The following is a 22809-nucleotide window of genomic DNA, read 5'->3' on the forward strand; positions in this document are numbered from 1 at the left end:
CAAACCCCTTTTCCCTTTATGACTCTCATTGTGTTAAAACAGGGGGCGTGCTGTGGGTTGCAACCCCCTGGAGGGTTGCAAGCAACTTAAACGGTGGCCACAAACTTCCCAGGGGGTATATATGGCAGCATAGGGAAGTGGCACATGGTGGCAGCGTGGAATGGTGGACGGCAGCGTTGGCTGCTGCATGTGAGCTCCACATCCCCTGCTGCCGCCATCCAGCACTCGGGGTTGTGGTATCACAAAGTTTGAGAACCTCTGTGTTAAAACAATTATAAGTCCATCTAGTTCATAATATCAGTAAACTGAACGGTCATTTCTTTCTTGTTTGTAGAGAAAGGCTCTCCTACAGGCTAGGGTGAAATTCTGGCCCCAATAAAGTCAATAGAAGACTTCCCATTGACTTTAGGAGAGACAGGATGCCACCCTATGCTTTCCTGTCTTCTGACTAGTCAGGTGTTTTCACTATATTCCTTCATCAATATCATAGATATTTATTTATTCAGACCCTGACATACGAGGAATGGTTGCTTCCAGGAGTAATTTTACTCAAATTACTTTGCTTAGGTACGTTAAAAAAAACTATCTTACCATTGACTGCAGTTGGTTCTGGAGCTGGCCTTACATACAAATACTTCAACTGTTGTGAAATTAAGGGCTCAGTTTGGCAAAATAGGAAGTACCCTTAACTTCTGTTGATTTCAGTGGAAATAGTGGATGCTGGATTAAACCCAGGGTTAACAGTGACAATCTGTATGAACTCAGTTATCATTTCATGTAATTTCTATACAGGCCAATAGTTCTCAAAATCATGTTTAATAAATGGTGAACCAATCAGCAGTGAGATTCTTATTTAGCCAGCAAATTAACTTTTGAGTGTTTGCACAGTGGCAGTATCATAGCCAATGAGGCCAACCTGCAGTGCGATTATTGCTAGTTGAAAACTTTTCCCACTACCTTGCCGTGATGACTTGAAATACAGTTGGCACTGACAATTTTTGATGGTCTCCACGGAGAAAAAAAACCCAACAGAACGTTTGAGTAAGATTATTACTAATTTAGTTTTTGGCCTTCATAGGAATCTGCTAAATGAATATTTGCCCTTGCTGGATGTCTGATGAATTGCACTGCATGACAGAATATTGGAATATTTGAACAAACAAATTAAGCACCTATTGTGAACTGTATTGTGAGCTTCTGGACCAGAACTTGTGAGCTTTACGTCCAGAAGATGAGTGTATTTGCTTTTTACAACTTTTCCCCATTTCTTGAAGTTCACACCAAAATTTTGCCCTGCTATAGATTGCACTACATACAAAGAGTCTATATGGAAAAGGAAGACCTAGGTAGCTATATGCTGAGAATCACTTAGAAAATATTATGAGTCTTTCTAAATTTGGAAATAATCAATACATTAATGTCTCTCATCATCAAGTAGAAACACATAGAAAAATATTATTGACTTGTCATATAGAACTCTATTTCCTTGTTAAGACAATTAAAATTGGTTTATTGTATTTATAAGAGAGGGGAAATATGGTTCTAAATCACATTTCCAGTCCTTCATCCTACTTCAGTCTGGGGCCAAAATAGTTCACAGTGGGCATATCTATATGTGCAATTAATTCAAAGCAATAAACTCTGGCACTTATTGCACTGGAGTTTATTGCTCATGGGGACTGTGTTTACACATGTACCCATGATCCCAGCATGTTGAGCTGGGTCAGAACAGCTCCAGCTGGAAGGGGCCCATGGGGGTCAGTCTGGCAGCCCGGGGCTGCTCCAACCTGGCTCTGTGTGCTGCGGAGAGGCTGGCTGGGACACAAGGGGTGCTTTTGTGTGGGGCTAGCTGGCAGGCAGCCCGCATACTGAAGCACCCTTGTAACCCAGCCAGCTGGGCCAGCACCTACACATATAATGCTATGGAGTAAAAAACTTCATAGCAGGATGGTACTTTTATTTACAAGTACTACCCTGTTGCAGAGTTTATTAGTTTACTCCAACCTAGTAGCCCTGCACATGTAGATTCCAAGATGTTTACTGCAGAAGTAATTAGTCTACTCAGCAGTAAATGTCTCATGCAGATGTGCCCAGTAGGGCTATGCAAAGCCTTGGTCTCTGATTTGATTTGGCCCAATTCCATGTCTGAATCTGTGAACCTAAATCAGATCAGAAGAAGACCCTTTAATCTCTCTGAATCGATTCGGAGAGATTCAGAAAGATTCAGGGATTCGGACATAGACACAGCTTTAATGTTTTTTCTACATACCTCAAGGTACCAGGTGGCTTGTCAATGCTGTGATGCTGGGGCAGATGGAGAGTCCCACAGGAGTGCAGGAGGTTCCCCAGCGTGCTCAGCAGCAGACCTGGAAGTGGACCAGAAGCACTTCCAGTCCACTGCCGGGTAGTCCCCCCCACGTCCTCCCAGCTTGGTGACTGGTGACTTCTTGGTCTGGGGAGGCACCCAGGGTCCCCCCATGGCTGACTGCTGAGCTGGGGGGTGTGCAGGAGCGCCCCCTGGTGCACTCCCCAGCAGGCCCGAAAGTGGACCGGAAGTACCCGGGGGCCCCTCACCCTGCGCTCCTGTGGGATGCTCCATGCACTCCAGCATTGCAGTGTTCATGAGCCACACCTGGTACCTTGAGGTATGTAGAAAAAACATTTAAAGCTCTGCCTATGGCTGAATCCCAGATTCTCTGAAGAGTCATCGAATCTTCAGATTCGGATTTGGCCAAATCGAATCAGGGACAGTGATCTGAATCAATGAATCAAATCACTGTCCCTGATTCAGACCAAATCTGAATCTAATATAGTCCATTTTGCACACCCCTAGTGCCCAGTGCCAGTGTAATTTAGAGCAGACTTAGACTGGCCTGCATCAGTCATGGTTGTGCTGGCCAAGATCCACCATCTATCACCTCCTAATATGGTGTCTCCCTGCTCATTCCTTCCCTCTTGTAGAGGCATAAAACTGGTGAATTCTTTACTTCCACTCTAGGGCAGCCTTCTGGACTGAGCCCAAGGGCAAAAAGGGCTAGATTCTGCTACCTTTATTCACCTTGAATAGTAGTACCTTACCTGACAAGTAGCTCCATTAATTTTCATGGGGAAGACTTATGGAGCAAGGTACTACTCAGCGCAAACCAAGGTGAAAAAATTTGGCCCTTAAATTCTTCTGCTTCTAATAGAGGCACTTAATTTTCTGTTATACAACAGTTTCTTTATACTGACAGCTATGTTTGGTCTTATATGTCTTTCAAAAGGCAGAGTGCTAATCTAGCCAAAGAAAATGCTCCACAAATCTGACATGTTCAAACTATACACATCAAAAGATAACTTTTTTATCTCCAATTTATTCTGAAAAATACTCTGGGGGTTTTATTTCAAAAGATGAAAAATGGACCAGTGGAATCAATGGTGTACTGCACTATTTATCTGTTTTACAGCTATCAATTTGATTTCTAGAATAACACCAAAGAAACTAGATGCTTTCTTGAACATAGTGTAACAAACACTGCATTAATACAGAGGGAAAATAAGTTTAAAAAGCTGTCTGAGAAACAAGACGAGTTATATTACAGAGATTAATTGTTTTCCTCTGATCTTCTTAAACAATATGTAAATATGTATTTGGAAAGGTTTGGTTTGGTTTTTAACTGTTACCTAAAGCATCATTTAAAAAACTCAAACTGTTCTAAGAAAAATAAGCAAAGTACAGAATTCTTCCCTCACAAGAAATCAAAGATTCTAACAACACAATGTGTATTTCAATAGTTAATTGTACCCCTGTTCTTTGTTTCACATGGATTCACTGGAGCTGTTTAATTTTCTGAGCAAAATGCAGAGTGCATGCAGACACTTCTGCCTGTTACAGACACATCTGCACACATTGGGGAGAAGCCTTCAGATGTGTCTGATCAAATTACAAAACAGCAATAACAGGATAAAGAAACACATTTTAATGGGTTACTTCAGTTAAGTGAGAGAGAGGACTGTCATTAGGAGTCATGTGTATCCTGGTCTATTATGACTTTTAGCATAATCAAAGATCATTTGAAGTTCAACATGTGACACTAGTTACATTTTGGCATTTTCTTTCCAATATTAGTAATGTGCAAAGGACTCTTAGCAGGAGCAATTACAGTGACGACTTTACCAAAACTCTAAAAGGAGTAAGTAGAAACAGGAATTTCATGATATTTGAAAATTTCTTTCTGATAGAAACTCTAGACTGCACACATGGTGCCTTCAGAACACCAACTGAGAATAAAGCTGCTTTCAGAAGCAGTAAGTGATTTCATTCTATTAATGTCCAGGTGATTTGTGATGCCCATTACAGCATCACTAATGTGATGGGAAACATTTCCTGGGTATGCCATGTTTTCAATGTTCTGCAGAACTTAGTCAGCTCAAGTGCTCATACAATGCCTGATTGGAAAAGACAGCCCCTGGGGTTCATTCTTTTCATCAGTCAAGTACCAATTCTGAAACAAATGAGTATCTTTTTATTCCAAAAGATGGTGAAATGTTTGCAATGCTAAAGAGTAGGAGAGCTGAGTAAAAGACCATATTATACAGGTGTAGAAAAGGCAACAGAAACAATCAAAGTGTCTGTACTGTTCCAGTCTACATAGATTCTGTCACATATTTATTCTCTCAACTTCTCCCCAGGGAGAGAGATATGTACAGCAGAGTGCTTTGATTTGGATTTTGTTAATATATAGTATTATATATGACATGAACACACATGTACTCTTCCACTTACTTATACGAGAGCAGGCAAAATCAAAGAAATGTGCCTTGTACTGGTATGTTATGTAACATGTTAGTGAAGAGCCCCTGGCATCTAAGAAACTGAGCTATAAATATAGAAATACATGTAACTGTAGCTCTCACTTACTGCATGCTGAGTGTTCCATTTATCACTTTCCATTTATCTTCCTCCAAAAGAAGCTTCAGCAGTACATGTAAGATAAGTTGCTCAAAACATAAGGATAAATAAGAAGGGAAGAGATATTCTTCTCAAATAATGCAGACAAAGAAGACCTGCTCTGGACCCACTGGAAAGAGACGACTGGATCTTTGAATCATGTATGTTCTGTATGCTCCAGCTCTGTGAAAAATCACATAAGCTTGTATGAGGTAGCGAAGTGTTATTGTGGAAGAGCATGTCAGGGTGACGCAACTGGAATGCAGCCACTGCATAAACATGTCAAAGACCAGTACACCTAGTAGTATGAGAAGCGGCGCTGAATCTCTTCAATGGGACAGAGCAAAGGCCAGGTCAGAGCAAGATGTTATCAGCACTGTACCTAGACTCCTGGCAGCCCTGGGCAAACTTTTAGCATTGGGCCTCCCTTCACAAGAGATAATGATAATAATAGAAAAATGACCATTTCCAGGCCCCGGGCAGCCACCTGGTTTGCCCATGCTTGTGTCCAGCCCTGGATGTTATGATTCAGCCGCAGAAATGAGATGCAAATATGCCATGTCTCCTGTGGGGAATTACACTGCCAAAGGGGCAACAGGAAGAAGAACAGCAGAAGAGAGGGGCAAGTATCTGCAAACAGCTGTATGGGCGGGAGGGTTCAAGTTTTATTTTCCAAGCAATTTCTTGAATTTCAGGGGACAAGGATGTAGAACTTCTTTCCATGTGTCAGGGCACAAGTCCTCCTCTTTTTCAGGAAAACAGAGTGAAAACAATTTCAAGAGCATCTTACTGAATTATCTGAGACCTCCTCCCTGCTCTCTTGTGGGTTACTTTAGGAGGATATGGCACATTACACAGGTGCTGAAATACATTGAAGAGTTGTACTCCATATTGAATATGGTGAAAGATACTAAAAGCATTTCAAAAGGATGCAAATAAAAGCACAGTACTGGATCCCAATTCCTGTCTGTCCTTTTTTTCACTACAACATACCTGTTTATTCTTTGCACAAAATCATCACTTTTATTTACTAGATAATAAGGTTTTATTTATCTGTTAATAATTCTATCTGTACTTATTGGTTAACCAAAACATCTACATTTAATAAGATTTTGGAATGAAAATATCAAGATTCTATTAACTGTATCAAGATTTGGATTCTATGTAAAATAAGACGCATCTAAAAAAATCAAATTTCAACAGGCTCGGGGCAATAGTAGGGGAAGTGCTGCAGAACCAGGGACCAACGGTGAAAGGAGTACATGAAGAGTGGTCATTCCTCTAGGACATGATCCTCGAAGCCCAAAATAAGTCCATTCCCATGTGGGGGAAAGGTAGCAGAAGGCTTAATAGGGATATCGTAGTCCACTTGAAAAAAAAGAAAGAGGTATACAAACAATGGAAGCTTGGGACAGTCCCCAACAGCCCATACTTGTAGGGAGCAGATTAGAAAGGCTAAGACGGCAATTGAATTTAAACTCACAACAGAAATCAAGGACAATAAGAAGTCCTTATTTAAATATGTAGGGAACAGAAGGAAAACAAATGGAAGCATGGGGTCATTGTTTAACAACTCGGGACAGCTGGCTACTGACACTCAAGAGAAAACTGACCTCCTGAATGACTACTTTGGTTTGGTATTCCACCAGACTAAGGGGAAAATCATACTAAATAAGGTTCAGAATTAGCATGGTGGCAATGACTGCCTTTCTACTGTTGATGTTGAGCTGGTGCATGATCAGTTAGAAAAGTTATACATTTACAAGTCAGCAGGACTGAATGAACTTCATCCAGGAGTGCTGAAGGAGTCAGCTGAAGTCATCGCGGGACCTCTGACAAAACTCTTCCCAAACTCACGGTGCTCAGGGGAGGTCCCTGAAGATTATAAGAGGGCCAATGTTGTGCCCATCTTCAAAGGGGAGGAGAGAGGACCAGGGCAACTATAGGCAAATTAACCTAACTTCTATCCCAGGGAAAATCCTGGAAAAATTCATCAAGGAGTCTATGTGCAATACACTTGCAAAAGGTAGGATTCTGAATGACAGCCAGAATGGCTTCATCCCTGGCAGGTCTTGTTTTACCAATCTCATCTCCTTCTAAGACCAGGTAACTCATCACCTGGATGAGAGAGATGAGCTCGGCATTGTATACCTAGACTTCCAAAAGGCGTCTTGGGATACCATGACCAAAGGTTCTCACAGGAAAATTGGAGGCTTGCAGGTTTAACTGCTCAACAGTTAGGTGGGTAGGACGCTGGCTGCCGGACAGGACCCAGAGAGTACTAATGAACAGATGTGTCATCCTGGTGAGAAGCAGCCAATGGTATCCCTCAGGTAAGTGCTTGGTCCAGTGCTTTTCAACATCTTTAAATCACTGGATTTGGATGTGGGGGTGAAGACCTCACTGAACAAGTTTGTGGATGATTCCGAGTTATGGGGGAATGCGGTCACGCTTGAAAAGAGGCTGCGGATACAGGTGGACCTAGACAGGCTGGCAAGTTGGACAGATCAGAACAAGATGAAGTGCTCCATCTGGGGACAAACAATCCCCAATGTACTTACCGGCTCAATGACACCAAACTGACTAGCACCATGACTGAAAGGGACCTGGGGGTAATAAAAGACCATAACAGAAACAAGAGCCAGAAGTGCGATGCTGTAGCTAGCAGGGCAAACAATACTCCAGCATGCATCTCAAGCAAAAAACCAAGAAAGTGATTCTTCCGCTTTACTCAGCATTGACGAGACCATAGCTCAAGTACTGCATCCAGTCCTGGGTGCCACACTTCAACAAGGACTTGGAAAAGCTTGAGAGTCCAGAGAAGAGTCGCCAATATGATCAAAGACTCTCAAGGCAAATCCTACAAGGAAAGGCTGAGGGACTTGGGTCTCTTTAGCCTAAAAAAAAAAAAAAAAAGAGAAGGCTGAGAGGGGTCTTGTTATCAGCTTACCACTACATCAGGGGAGTACATCAAGGGCTTGGTGAACAACTGTTCAACAAGGACACCCTTGGGGAAAACCAGGACTAATGGCCACAAACTCCTGGAAGACTGTTTCAGGCTCAACACTAGGAAAAACTTCTTCACAGTCAGGGTGTCCAGACTGTGGAATAAGCTCCCTGCAGTGGTGGTGGAATCACCTACCCTGGACATCTTCAAGAGCAGACTGGACCATCACCTTGTTGGGGTCACCCAACCTCAGTTATCTTTCCTGCCTAGTGCAGTAGGGCTGGACCCAAAGATCTTGTGAGGTCCCTTCCAGCCTCCTAACAATCTATGAATCTAAAATACTGGAGTAAAATCAATATTGATTATTAGGATTAAAAGTGCTATAAATGAGGCCATAAAACCTTTTAAGACCCACAGGAAAAATTTCCAGTAAAACTATAATAAATTATTCCTAAATAACTAGTATATTTACATGGAATTTAGTGTCTTTATATCAGATTTTCTTTAATAAAAATAGAATATTACTAATCCTGCCACAAAGGCTATTATAAGAATTATTTTGGCAGGTTACCTTTTTAACTAATATTTCACTACATTCTACAGGAATCCATTTTTAAAAGCTTTATATGCTTTTAAGACATCGCTTCTCATTACCTCTTGTTTTTTCTGGCTCTGAGATCTTTCCAGATCTGACATTATACTGATTTTAAATAGCACAGCAAAAGCAAATCCTTTTAAGTTATGGAGAGTAGTAAGTTTTACATTCTGATACTGGTGCCTAGAAACCTCCAAGTAGTTTAAGACTTACCTGCCTTTAATACTGGGAGAAAAGCAAGAGGTATACAAACAATGGAAGCTTGGGACAGTCCCCAACAGCCCATACTTTCTTACTGCCATAGTGGAGATCAGCTGAGCGTGTGCTGAAGCCCACTGGTATAAATGGTAAGGGACTGTTGGCTGAATGATCTCTGGGGTGGCCTGGCTGCCTTGGTTTGCCTATTTACACATTGTCTTAAGCGCTGAATTTGATGACTTTCTCAGTATAATGAAAAGTTCACCTTTTTTGCTAGGTAGTTTAAAATAGGGAAATTGTCAGGGTGGGGAATTGAGCTGAACAGAATTTTGGCTTGGTTGTGGGGGGTTATCTTGAGATTTTTTTCTACTGCAGGACTGTCAGCAGAAAGGGTGGGGGGAATGAGCCGGAGGAGGGGTGGGTGCATCCCCTACTTTACATAAAGTGCCATGAGTTAGAGTGGGGGTCTGCAAGTCTATTAGTGTCCTTGATGATTCTCCCTGAAAACTACCCATTATAGCCTAACCAAAATCCATCCCTTGCAGCTAATGTTAATTTAAAGATCGTGGTTAAAGTTTAAGAAGGGCTTGGCACCTATATTTCCTGTTTAGGAGAATGATGCCACTGAGACTGGCCCCTAGAAAACCAAATCTGTTTCTTAGTCACTTACTTATAATTTGTCTGTGAGAAGTCTGTCCAACTCTGCATGCCTGGTGTTTCAAAACAGTGACCTGTTTCTGGAATGGACTTCTACATGCAAGTTGCATGGAAATGCTCAGGATGGGGTTCTTCTGGTTTTGCAGCACTTAGTTTAATTTTAGGTTTGATTCCATTTGTGTTGAACATGGTGAAAGAAAAACTCAGGATGAAACTGGTGGGTTTCATTAAATTAATTGGTGGTGAGACAGCCTTCTGCTCTGCAGCTCCTGCCATCTGGAACAGCCTTCCTTTATCTCTCTACCTCATTGACTCTCAATCTGATTTCAAATCTCAGCTGAAAACATCTCTCTTCTCCTATGCATATACTCAGTAATTTCTCTTTCCTGCTATTATTTCTTATTTAAATCTAAAGCATTTTTGGGTAGAGCTTGATAGATACCACATAAAGTAAAGTGATGTTGTATTTTTAATTTACTCAAACGTACATAAGGCCAGACAGCGGTACTGAACACTTTATTATGATCCCCCTCCTATAATAATAATAATAATTAATAATAATAATTTGTCATTGAATCTGGATATTTTGACTATTATTTTGATAAATGTATTTATTTGGCAGGTTTTTGTAATAAATCTCTTTGTTCTTAACTCAGGTATTATGTTCCCCCTTGTATTTATTTTAAAAGGAAGTAGAAATTGCATTACATTTCAGGTGCTCAAAATGTCTATATGGGGTATGTCAAAAAAAGGTAAGTGGATCTTGCTTGTTAGTATATCAAGTGTTGCTGCAGCTTATGTTAAACTATCCTGAATATGGCTAGCAGCATAGTGGGCTGCAAAACATGGTGCAGACATGCTATAAGCAAGATTGTGCTTTATTTGTTGACAATGACTGCACTTCCTGTAGTAGAATGTTATAAACACCAAACAAAGGGAGGAAAAAGGATTGATAACAAGTCTTAATTTTGGACCTTGTGAAAAATCAACCTTCACACTTTAACTTGTAAAATGTCATCAGCAAATGGTTTCTGGATGACAGGAAAACTAAAACAAACTTTATCACTGACAATTTTAAGAAAACAAACAGCAAACCAGAATTAAAAACTATTGAGCCTGTTTCAGATTCCCTGCACAGACAGGGAGCTGATTGCGGGATACTGTTCTATAAGCCAAATCCTAATCTCTAGCCAGTAGCCCAAGTGGTTGTCTGAGAACTGGGGTATATTTTACAGGCAGGGAGGAATTCCACTGCTTCTGTGCTGCTTTCTCTAGAGAAACTAATGTTTGGTAGAGTAGAGATCAGTCCATTAGGCCCTTGCAACTTCCACTTCATTCTAAAAGGCCAGGACAGAAACCTACTGTAAATTCGGCTCCCCAGCATCTCATCCATCAAAATGGCAAGAAAGACAGGATTTAGTGTCTTTAATAGATCCTTCCAAAAACTAGGATTTGGTTTATAAACTTGCATCTCACAAGCAATGCCCGAATTTCCTTTCACAGACAATGCCATCTTCTAGGAAGTCCGTATGAAAATGGTACAATTGTTAAAATTACCAACTGGACTGTGGATAGATGCAGAGATGCTCTTGTTACAGCTGTGTAAACTAGTCTTTGTGCACAACCTAAGAATATGTTCCCATAATCTGGGGCTGTCCCAAGCAATTCTGGACATGTGGTAAACTAATGTGCAGTGGACTGAAGTCAGTGATCATAAACCATCTTGAAAAGAAAAATATGTTCGGTTTACTGCCAGAGATTACTGAGAGTAAAAACCTGTTTTAAATCAAAGACTGGAGCCATTTCGGTTCTTTAAGCTAACTCTGTCTTAGTCTTGAAGGCTCTGCTTTTGAATCCAACAGATTTAGTGGTCTGTAAAGGAAAAATATAATAATGGAAATATAATCTCCAAATCTCTAAATAAAATCTATGTATATTTTAAACATTGCCACTGGCTCCTGGGAGCTAGACCTTTTATACTGGCTAATTATTTTCTTAATAAGACTAATTATAGCCCTATCCTGCCACCTTCTAAGCACTCATGATTCCCTTGGAGTTGATTCTAATGGGAACTGAAGGCACCCTGCTTTGCACATTTCTGTCTCTCTTTCCCTGCTGCCTCCCATCCTTGATTATTCTTTTAGTTTAGAAACTTCTCTGGCTACATCACAGCCATTAGTGGAAAGAAGGCAAGTAGATAACATAATTTAAGGACCATCACATGTATTATGAAACCATTAACCTGTTTTTCCATTTGGCAATTCTTTGTGTCCAAATATTTTACTTATTTCTAAGCATATAGCTTCGATCTTCCTGAGATTCCAGTCTATTTCAGAAAATATGACACACAATTCTGATCATTTTCTTTCTATTCATGACTGATTAAGGGCAAATCACTTCAAGGTGTATATGATTTGCTTTGATTTTCATTTTTTACACTGGTAAACACAGAAGTTTTAACTCTAATGATGCCTGCATTGAAGAAACATGTTTATTTAAGTGATTATATTTACTTAATTTTTAATTAAGCCTGGCATATCTTGCTTGATTGTGATCTTGTTAGTTTATTTATTATAACTGCAGTAACTATTACTTAGAACTGAAATTACTTCATAAAATCTATAAACATTATTAATTAATTAAAGATCAATATGCATGGCAGCAATCATTGCAAAAACAGCTGTTCAACCTAAAAGAAATGCCTGTTGCAATCTAAAATATGTATCCCTATGTGATACCTGGTTAAAATGGGCAAATTCTGGTTGTCAGCAATGGCAGAGGAATATAGAATAATATTATGTAAAAGCGAGCAGAAGTTAGCTTGCCCTGTGCAGCTATTGCTCACAGGATGAATTTCTCTATTCCATATACCAACTGAACACGAGGCAGTAGTTTTAATTAGTTTTAAAAGATACATTTCTATAAAGATAAATTTGAATTATTATTTTTATTGAAGAAAAAAAGCCATTGCAAAAACAAAATATAGACTCTGATGTTTATTAACTTGGTGAAAATCAGGATTAACTTCAAAGACATTCAATAGGTAGAAGTGTAATCAGGATCAGATTCAGCAAAAAAGCATAAGACATATTCTGCTGTCAGTTATATCAGATGAACATTTGGATAAAGTCTAAGGAAGACAATGGAATGTACAAAAGTACCAAGAAATATAGGTAAAAAATTAATGTATTTTTTCACCTACCTGCTAAGACCCAATTTGGGATTTAGCTTGCTTAGCATTTTTTTCAGTCAAAGATTTCATAGCACTTTACAAACATGAGCTAATATTATCCTGCTGTAAAGATGAGGAAACTGAGACCATAAAAGGTTAAATACCTGCTTGAGGCAGTAGAGTCAGTCAGCAGCAGACTTGGGGATACAAACCCTGTCTTCTGCCTTTCTAGAAGAGATACCTGTATCAGATTTCTGAAGTGACATCATCTAGATTGTGAACAGGGACTTTATTTTGGCTTCTTCAAGGAAGACTAAAAATGGGATTATTTAACATACAGTGCATTTTGTATTCCTTATCCTTTGTATCCCTAGATTTTGTATCCCTTATTCACTGAACCTGTCCCACTGATTTCACTGAAACGATTTAGTATAGATCCAATAGTTCAACACCCTGTGCTAATATTCCAGCTCACAGGCTGGTGCAATGGGTGTCAGGATTATACTGCTGCCTGGCTTGTTAGTGGATTCTAGGCCTCTGTGTACATCTTTCTCATATCACTTAATTACTTAGGCAGTATGCAACTAAATTCAGTTTTACCCTGGGGAAACCTGGGCACCATTCTGTCAGTCAACCTTATGGAAGTTTATTTTGGATTGACAGAAGCCTCAGGCATGGGATTAATATGTCAAGAAGGTCCTTCATCATTTTTGTTTAGAATATGGTCAGTCCCTCCTACATGCTATCAGTTGGTTCATCCTCAGACACACCTTCATGCAGATTTCATGCTGCAAAGTTCATCTGCTTAAACATCTGCAGATAACCTTCTTGGATGAACAGCAATATGCTTTGATGCTCCAGCTGTTGAATCTGATCAACACACCTTTAGCTCTAATAGGCTGCGTCCACACATGGTTCCTTGCACTGCTGCTAGTTGTCCCCAGGGAACACCTATGCTGTGTGCCCTCTGGCATGCAGCAACTTACCTCAGGTAGGGTAGGGGAGGCTGGGCCAGCACTTACTTGGGCTCCTGGGGGCCTTCCAGGGCTGCAGCAGTGGCAATTCTGCCACGCAGAGCCTGGCCAGCAGCCACACTGTGGACCAGATCTGCTTTTGAGCAGTGTGTAATGCCCATGCATGCACCGCTGTGCTTTTTTTCTTCATGGGTTTTCTTTTACCCTTGGTTATCCAGGGGTAAATAAAACTCTCCACGCTGCTCCCTTGCAGCATAGAGAACAACTGAACATGAGGCATGTGGCACCACAGAGATGTCTGTGGTGTCACATACCGCATGGCTGCACTCATCTGGATGCAGCCATAGATGTCAAATGAGACAAAGAGTGAAAGAGTAAACCCTCTAAGCTAGAAGTCCCTCTACCAGGTGGCCAACCTCTGGAATGGGCAAAAAGAAAGCTTACCATAAAGAATAGCGGTTGTTAGAGATCTCTATTAGGCTCCCACTTGTCAACAGAAAGCTGACCCACATGACCTTATTGCAAGTAGCTTTACCCACTTATTATATAGAGCAGGCAAGTTTGGTGGCTCTGCAGCTTCTGAGAATGCTAAATGATTGAGAAGAATGCAGATGATGGCATATTCCAGACAAAGGTATTCATGGGTTCAATTTTATTTTATGTAAACCAGATCCCTAATATAGAAAGGGTCATTTTAAGCCTTCATAGGAAAAAGTACTAACCTATAACAAAAGTATTTTAGGGATCTCTGTAACAAATATTAAAGGGATATTATGCATAATGACAGTGTCACCTTCCACTCCAATCCACTCAAGGACCCTCCCTGAACTAGGCTGAGAGCCAACAGACTTACCTGCAGTGAACACTTATCTTCAACGCCAAAAGCTAAAGCAGCAATGATGATTCAAACAATTTCTCTTTTTATTAACTGTTTCATCCTAGAAATACCACAGAAGTGTCTTATTGCCAAGAGAAAGGTGTCAATTCTTATAGGCTTCAAGAAGTGAATAGGTCTTTTTGTTTGGTCATATCAGTGGCACCCATTCACAAATCCATCAGGTTAGGGGCAGACATTCAAAAAGCCCAAGCCTGAATTGATTCATTATTTGCAGGTTAGTCTAACCTCCAGAAACTGAACCAGTTTGCAGGTGGATAGACATTCACTTTTGATTCAGGAAATGCACACACATGCCTGCAGTGGCTCAGGCCAGAAGCTGGGGGGCACTACAGTGAGCCCTTCCTTCCCTTTCACAGTGCTGAGCTGAGGTGGGAGGTATCCAGGCCCTGGCAGGACTGTATGGTTAAGAAGGGGTCTAAACCCCCACCTTGGCCTGCACAGTCTCCAGCCGGTGTGCCTGAAGGGGGAGGGGGAAGCAGCCCCTGCCAAACTTTTCGCTGCTTGCTGCTCAAGGGGTGGGGAGTATTCCCAGCCCCTGGCTAGCATTCTGAGGCATGGCAAGTGGGGGAGGGGGAAAAGACAGCTTGTGTGAAGTGCATGCATCTGTTGATGATACTGAGCTTTTCAATCTCCTTCTCTCTGCTTCTTCATACTGTCTGCAGCAAATTGTCAGCACTCATAAGTCACAGGTTTGCAAACCAGGCATTTCTCACTCCTCTCTCTGTTCTCTCTTGCACACTGACAGATTGCAGCCTTTAGAGCAAGCCAGCCAGCCAGCAGCTTATCAGAACACAAAGCTTATCAGCCCATGAAGAAAACAAAGCTTCTCTTTCATTAGTTCAAGCTCTTCTTAAACAGCTTTTACCAAGGCATTTGTAAGAAAGAATGGAAGGACCTTACCAGCCGACCTCTTGATTAGCTCCAAAAAGCCCTAAGTGGATACCATTCTGTCTGCCTGTGTTCCAGTGAAATTGGAGACACACACACATAGACACCTCTCAGCATTAGCTTCCCTGGGCAGATGCCAGCTGGAGTCCATGCTGTGGGAGAGGGGGGATCCCTCCTTGAGCAGCGAGTGAGGGGAGGGGGAAAACAGGCAGATGCTGCTGTGCCTGCAGTCTTCACCTCCTTCTCAGTCAGCCAGAGCTCCAGCTATGGAGGAGAAGGGCCAGTTCTTCTCTCTGGAGGAGACAGCCCAGCCCAGGACTGAAAAGCATTCTGGGATGCTGGGGGACTCTGATTTAACTTAAGAAGGGGTCTGGGACAGAAGTTTCATAAACCAATTTGAAACAAATCAATTAAGTCCGGTACTACATTCAACCAAGTTTATCTTAAACCAGTTTCTGCCAGTTTGAAACTGGTTTATGTGCACTGAACTTGTGTTCCGTTACAGGTTTAAACCAGTTTCTGATCACTTAAACCAGTCTATGTGTAACTTCTGTCCCTAGCCTCTGTGTGTTTCAGTACAGTAGAGGTTAAGATGTTGCTTATTACAATTTAAAGTTTAAAATAATTAAACTATGGTCTAACTGTCCTACTACCTTAAAGAATATTTCTGGGCTACACTAATATTATTATTATTGTTAATAGTGTCCTAAAGTCATTAATGGAATGCTGTAAACTTATGTTGTAACTTAACAAACAGGTTAAGTGATCTTTACTGTGCCCATGAGCTTGCAGTCAGAATTGTACAGATCAAGACAAAGAGGCAAAAGAATTGGGAAGAGAGTAGTGGTGGGAGTGGGGAGCAGTTAGAACAGAGATGTGAATGGAGGCAAGATTATGTTGGGCCATTATGAGAATATTCACTTGACAGTTTTTGACTACTTGAGTTCAGACACGCTCATTCTCCTTTTTTATTTGCTTTCTGTGACTGTCAAGTTCTACTGGCATGAATGCTACTAGACAAAGAATCTGAAAATAATATGTGCCAAATTTAGAGAAACAACACAGAAATTCATGTTGGGAATACTTGCTCACTTATTTAATCAGGAAACAGAAGTAATAAGGGTACTTACCAAGAGTAAAAAAAATAAATACTGCTCAGCTATTAACTGCTGGTAAGGAATTGTTCCCTATTAACCTACATAGTTAAGAAAATGCTCAAAAAATTGCTGAGTATTCCAACAAATAAATGCATTTGGCTGAAATCCTGCTTATCTTATTTGACAGGATATTTTTAATGTATTCATTCCAGTGTAAGAGGTCATGAATTCAATACAGAATTCAATATGCAAAAGAAAGGAAATCAATGGAAGGATTCAAGAAGCAGGTATCCTGGGGTCAGCCTAGTGGAAGCAAGAAGTGATTTCAGCAAGAGTGGAACTAAGAAATCTAGATTTAAGAGGGCTTTCGGCAAGTGGAAGGGTTTGAAGGGCTCAAGTCTTGTCTTACCTGAACTTTTCGTTTCCTTGTTAAGTGGCCATAGAAAAGTGGGGAGGTTACAATTATCATGTCTTTAATGTTTTCCCCTTTAAATGTGATGTAGACAAAGAATGATAGAAAATATAATCTCATATTTAGAAAACTCTTTTGTTACTTTGCTAATGGGGATATTTTGACAGAGATGTTTATTTCTTAATCATAAGAAATGCAACTTTGATTTCATGTAACTGTTCTTTGCAGTATGAAAAACAAAATGAGAGGCAAGGAGTCTTGAGGGTAGTGTCTTTTACTGGGCTGACTGCATGTTTGGGATAAACTTAGACAATCTTTCAATCTTTCATTCTTTATCAAAACATGAAATACAAAATGTAATTTATCTCTCAACAATAACTAATTATTACTGATTACTAAGAAATAAGTCAACAAAGATATTTTCCTGTTTACATTCTTATCAGACTGTATCAAGACCATCTGTATTTTCAAGTTCTTTATCCCAAGGGATAAATAATTTGCATTGTTCACTGAATATATATGCATGCAAACATGTCATTTTGATTTGATGTATAGTTGCAAAGCTGTAGCCAAAACACTTAGGTAGGAAAATACACTTATATAGAGCATGAAACATGTACACATACATAAAAAAGGAGAAAAAGCTTAAATGTCTTAATGAAATGATTTGAAGAAACTATATGAGGATTGGATTGTACTGCAGTAATGCTTTTATTTGAAGACTATTCTGGGTATTACAATCTATTTTTTTCAGATTACCTTAGAATGGATATCTTCCGTAAGTGTATGCACACATCTGTGTGTAGCAACTACTTTTCTTGCAATAGTAGTACATTGCCCAAGCTGCAAAACTCAGATACAAATTCCCAGTGTAACTTTAGCTTTCAAGCTTTCATGATAAATCTGTGTCCCATGGATCTAAACCAAGGGAGGGATATGCATCCTGTTTTAAGCCTATGCATCCCACTCCTGCCAGCAAGAATTATCATCTCATTCTGGCTTCCTCTTCCAGCCTCTGCCTTCTCAGACAAGGCCCTCCCTTGTTCTTAGATGAATCCCTTGCCATGAACTTGGAAGGACCTACGCCTTTCAAGCAGGCCAAAATTCTTAAACTTCCAGCCTAGCTTCTCTCTGCTGCCAGATTTGTTGACTCCACCCTATCTCTACTCTCGCACAAGCCTAGTGACACAGTAGTATATTATTAATACTTTTTAGCATGGTACTGACTTTTTTCATCCCTTTCCCCTGACTTGAAAGATGGGCCAAGAGCTGAAAGGTTCAGGAAAAGGCAGGGCATGTCAAGAAGGCAGGCTGGGGGTGGATGGATTTCCCAGCATAGGACATACTATGTACTTCCTCTTAATACTGAAGAAAGAGCAAGCCCCATCCTGTGAATCCACATGAGTCCCAAGCATTAATTCTTTGTTTTACAGGACGCTCTGAAAAAAATGTTTTGTATTACTATTCCTATCGCAAGAGCCTAGAGCTGCAGAAGACCACTGAAGGCTTATGCTTATTCTTTTTGGTGCTCTATTTGTCTGTTTCTATCCTGTTGTATAATTACATGATAAGTTTTATGTAGCAACCTAAAAGTCGTACATGGAGACAGTTGTTCGCACAGGCTAATACTTGGTTCAGCATTCCTGTTTAACAGCTTAGGGAAATCATTGGGTCTGATCCAATTCCACCTTTAGATGGGTAAGTAAGAGTTACATGATTGTTAGCTGCAAAAGTAAGAAGCATGGGGCAAATTGTGTATATTTTAGACCCTACCCTCTCTAAAAAAAGGCACAAATATGTAAGTCACAAAATGGAGGAGGCCATCCCATCTTTTAGTTCAATAACTTAGAATATGGACACACACAACAACTTAACATTAAAAAATGTCAGTAATTTGGAACTGGTTCACAATTGTTTGGGACAGAGTGTGGGCAAGGCTTATGAGGAAAGGCTAAAGAAATTAGGGTTATTTAGTCTACAGAAGAAAAGACTGAAGGGGGGGACTAATAACAGACTTCAAATACTTGAAGGGCAGTTATATAGAGGGTGGAGATGAGCTTTTCTCTGTGGCTGTAAGAGGCAGGAGTAGGAGCAGTGATCTCAAGCTGAGGCAGGGGAAATTTAGGTTGGAGATTAGAAGCAACTTTCTGACCAGGAAGGTGGTAAGGCATTGGAACAGGCTAGCTAGAGAAATCATCAAATTTCCATCCTTTTAAGTTTTCAAGAACAGGTTAGCAGTGGTATATCATGGTTGTCTGGCACCCAGAGGCCAATACTTGCATTTGCCCCCACCTTCCCCCCACCGCCAAACGCCGAGCCCAGAAATGCTGGCGGTGAAACTGGAAGTGCTGCCGGAAGGGGACTGAGTACCTCCTGGAGGGCCTGGCTGGTGCCACTCCCCCCTCCCCTGCCAGGCCAGTGCCTGGGGCCATGTGACCCCCCGCCTTCTCTCTCACCCTGCTGTTGATACATCACTGCAGGTTAGATATTTGGCTGGGATTCTTTAGTCAGGAATGATCCTTCCTGGAACAGAGGACTGGACCAGATAACCTTTGGAGCTCCCTTCCAGCCCTACTTTCCTATAATCCTAGGACACATATAACAAGTGAACCATTCCTAAATGTCACTGACTGGGAGCTGGTTCACAGTTCTGTGAAGTGCTGAGTCTCTGACACCAGAGGGAGGGGATTAGCTTTCAGCCTGGAATACCTGATAGTTGTGTGGGGGCAGGAGGAGCAGGATATGAGAGACGAAGTGCTTGTATCCAGGCTTTGCAGGATCCTAGGGGCTGGGTGACCTGGCTTGGGAGGAATTTTCACTTTTCTGCTTTTCCTTCTCTTGTAGATATGTGGTGAGAAAGAGGGCTTTTATTGATCAAGTAAGGCAGGGAGCTCATTTATTTATTTATTTAACATATGTAGTTTTGCCATATTGTTTCAGCCATCTTAAGATGATGTCTTCACCAGTGTTAAGAGCTTGAAGGCCATCAGGCAGCATGGTAAATAGATACGAGTCAACAATGTAGGACATACTTGGGTACAAACTGTTCAGGAAGGACAGGCAGGGGACAAGAGGAGGAGGAGTTGCACTTTATGTAAAAGAGCCGTATGATTGATTGGAACTCCAGTATGAAACTGGAGATAGGCCTGTTGAGTCTCTGGGTTAGGACTGGAGGGGAGAGCAACACGGGTGATGTCATGGTGGGGCCTGTTATAAACCACCAGACCAGGAGGAAGTAGTGGATGAGGCTTTCTTCAAACAGAAGTTTCCCAATCACATGCACTGGTTCTCATGGTTTTCTTGACCTGCCGCTTACAAATAGGGATGAATTTGTGGGGAATGTGGTAGTGGATGGCAACTTGGGCAGCAGTAACCATGAGATGATTGATTTCAGGATTCTGAGGAAAGAAAGGATGGAGAAAAGCAGAGTAAGGACCCTGGACTTCAGAAAAGCAGACTTCAACTCACTCAAGGAACTCATGGACAGGATCCCCTGGAAGGCAGTTTGAGGGGGAGAGGAGTCCAGGACAGCTGGTTGTACTTTAAAGAAGTCATATTGAGAGTGCAAGAACAAACCATCCTGATGAGCAGGAAGACTAGCAAGTATGGTACAATGCTAGCTTGGCTTAGCAGGGAACACTTCAGTAAACTAAACTGCAAAAAGGAAGTTTATACGAAGTGCAAACTTAGACAAATAACTAGGGGAGAATATAAAACAATGCATGGTCATGTAGGAATGAAGTCAGGAAGGCCAAAGAGTAACTGGAGTTCCACATAGCAAGGGATGTGAAGGGTAATAAGAAGAGTTTCTACAAGTATGTCAGTAGCAAGAGTAGGATCCGGGAGAGCGTGGGTCCCTTACTGATCCACGCTAATGGGGTATGCAACCTAGTGACAGAGGATGCAGAAAAGGCTGAAGTGCTCAATGCCTTTTTCACCTTAGTCTGCACAGGCAAGGTCAGCTCCCAGACTACTGCACCATGCAGCACAGATTGGGGAGGAGGTGAGCATCCCCCAGTGATAAAAGAACAGATTAAAGTCTACTTAGGAAAGTTGGACATGAACAAGTCCATGCAGCCAAGATAGGATGTACCCGAGGGTGCTGAGGCAGTTGGCTGATGTGATTGCAGAGCTATTGACCATCATTTTTGAAAACTCAAGTTGATCAAGAGATGTCCTGAATGATTGGAAAAGGGCAAACATAGCACCCATATTTAAGAAAGGGAAAAAGGAGGATCCAAGGAACTACGAGACTGGTCAGCCTCACTTCAGTTCCTGGAAAAATCATGAAGCAGATCCTCAAGGAATCCATTTCTAAGCACTTGGAGAAAAAAAAGGTGATTAGAAACAGTCAGCATGGATTCACCAAGGGCAAGTCATTCCTGATCAACCTGATAGCCTTCTATGTTGAGGTAACTGGTTCTGTGGATCTGGGAAGACTGGTGGATGTGGTGTACCTTGATTTTTAGCAAGGCTTTTGATACAGTCTTCCACAGCATTCTCGCAAGCAAGCTACAGAAGTACAGGCTGGATGATTGGACTTTAAGGTGGACTGTAAAACTGGCTGGAGCATCAGCCTCAAACAGTAATAATCAATGGCTTAATGTCTAGTTGGCAGCTGGTATCAGGTGGAGTGCCCCAGGATCAGTCCTGGAGCCAGTGTTGTTCAATGCCTTCATCAACGACTTGGAAGATGGCATAAAGTGCACCCTCAGCAAGTCTGCAGATGACACCAAGCTGGGGGAAATAGGTAGGTCTGGAGTACTGTGTTCAGTTTTGGGCTCCCCACTACAGAAAGGATGTGGAGATATTGGAGAGAGTCCAGTGGAGGGCAACAAAAATGGTGAGGGGCTTGGGGCACATGACTTATGAGGAAAGACTGAGGCAACTAGGCTTATTTAGTCTAGAGAAGAGGAGACTGAAAGGGGACTTCATAATAGCCTTCAACTACTCGAAGGGGGATTTGAAAGAAGATGGAGCTGTTTTCAGTGGTGGCAAATGACAGAACAAGCAGCAATTGTCTCAAGTTGCAGCAAGGGAAGTTTAGGTTAAATATTGGGAAGATTTTTCTCACTGGGAGGATAGTAAAACACTGAAACAGGTTATTCAGAGAGGTGGTGGAATCTCCATCCTTGGAGGTTTTCAAGACCCTGCCAAACAAAGCTTTGGCTGGGACGATCTAGTTGGGTATGGTCCTGCTTTGAGCAGCAGGTTGGACTAGATGACCTCCTGAGTTCCCTTCCAACCCTAACTTTCTATAATTCTATGACATGGTTTCAACTTGTCCACAAGTTCATTGATAATAATTGCTAATAAGAGGATGGGGAGGAAGAAGAATGCCCCAGTCAGCCCTACCAGCGTCTGCATATATGTTGCTATGTACTAATGAACACTGCAGCAGGATAGTTAGGTTTACTGTAAGGTAAATAGAAAACTGGCTGAAGCACTGGGCTCAGAGAGTAGTAATCAGTGGCTCATTGTCTAGCTGGCAGCCAGTATCAAGTGTAGTGCACCGGTGGCCAGTCCTGGGGCCAGTGTTGTTCAACTACCTGAATGAGGTTTTGAAAGAAGATGGAGCTAGACTATTCTCACTGGTGGTAGATGACAGAACAAGGAGCAATGATCTCAAGTTGCAGCAAGGGAAGTTTAGGTTAGTTTTTAGGAAGAATTTTCTCACTAGGAGGGCAGTAAAACACTGTAACAGATTACCCAGAGAAATGGTGGAAGCTCCATTCTTGGAGGTTTTCAAAACTCAGCTAGACAAAGCTTTGACTGGGATGATCTAATTGGGGATGGTTCTGCTTTGAGCAAGAGGTTGGATTAGATGAACTCCTGAGGTCCCTTCCTACCCTAATTTTCTATAATTCTATAGTACTTGTTTATTAGTTTACTGTGACCTAACAGAGCCACACAGGTAGATGCGGGGACTTTACTGCATAGCTAATTAGACAGCTCCACAGTAAACATCTCATGTAGATGCACCCAGTGTCCACAAATAACACTGAACCAGTGAACTGGTTAAAAATATTATTTGATTTTCC

At 41.4% G+C, this 22809-nt stretch overlaps 1 non-coding gene across 1 annotated transcript; it reads left to right on the forward strand.

Moving 5' to 3' along the window:
* Positions 1 to 876: 876 nt before the first annotated feature.
* On the forward strand, positions 877 to 1017 carry LOC149867426 (U4 spliceosomal RNA). The gene has a single exon (XR_016442160.1). It is a non-coding gene; the product is annotated as a U4 spliceosomal RNA (small nuclear RNA).
* The last annotated feature ends 21792 nt before the right edge of the window (positions 1018 to 22809 follow it).

The sequence above is a fragment of the Crocodylus siamensis genome, chromosome 4 (assembly GCF_052110815.1).
Source record: "Crocodylus siamensis isolate JL-2025a chromosome 4, ASM5211081v1, whole genome shotgun sequence".
NCBI classification, from domain to species: domain Eukaryota; kingdom Metazoa; phylum Chordata; order Crocodylia; family Crocodylidae; genus Crocodylus; species Crocodylus siamensis.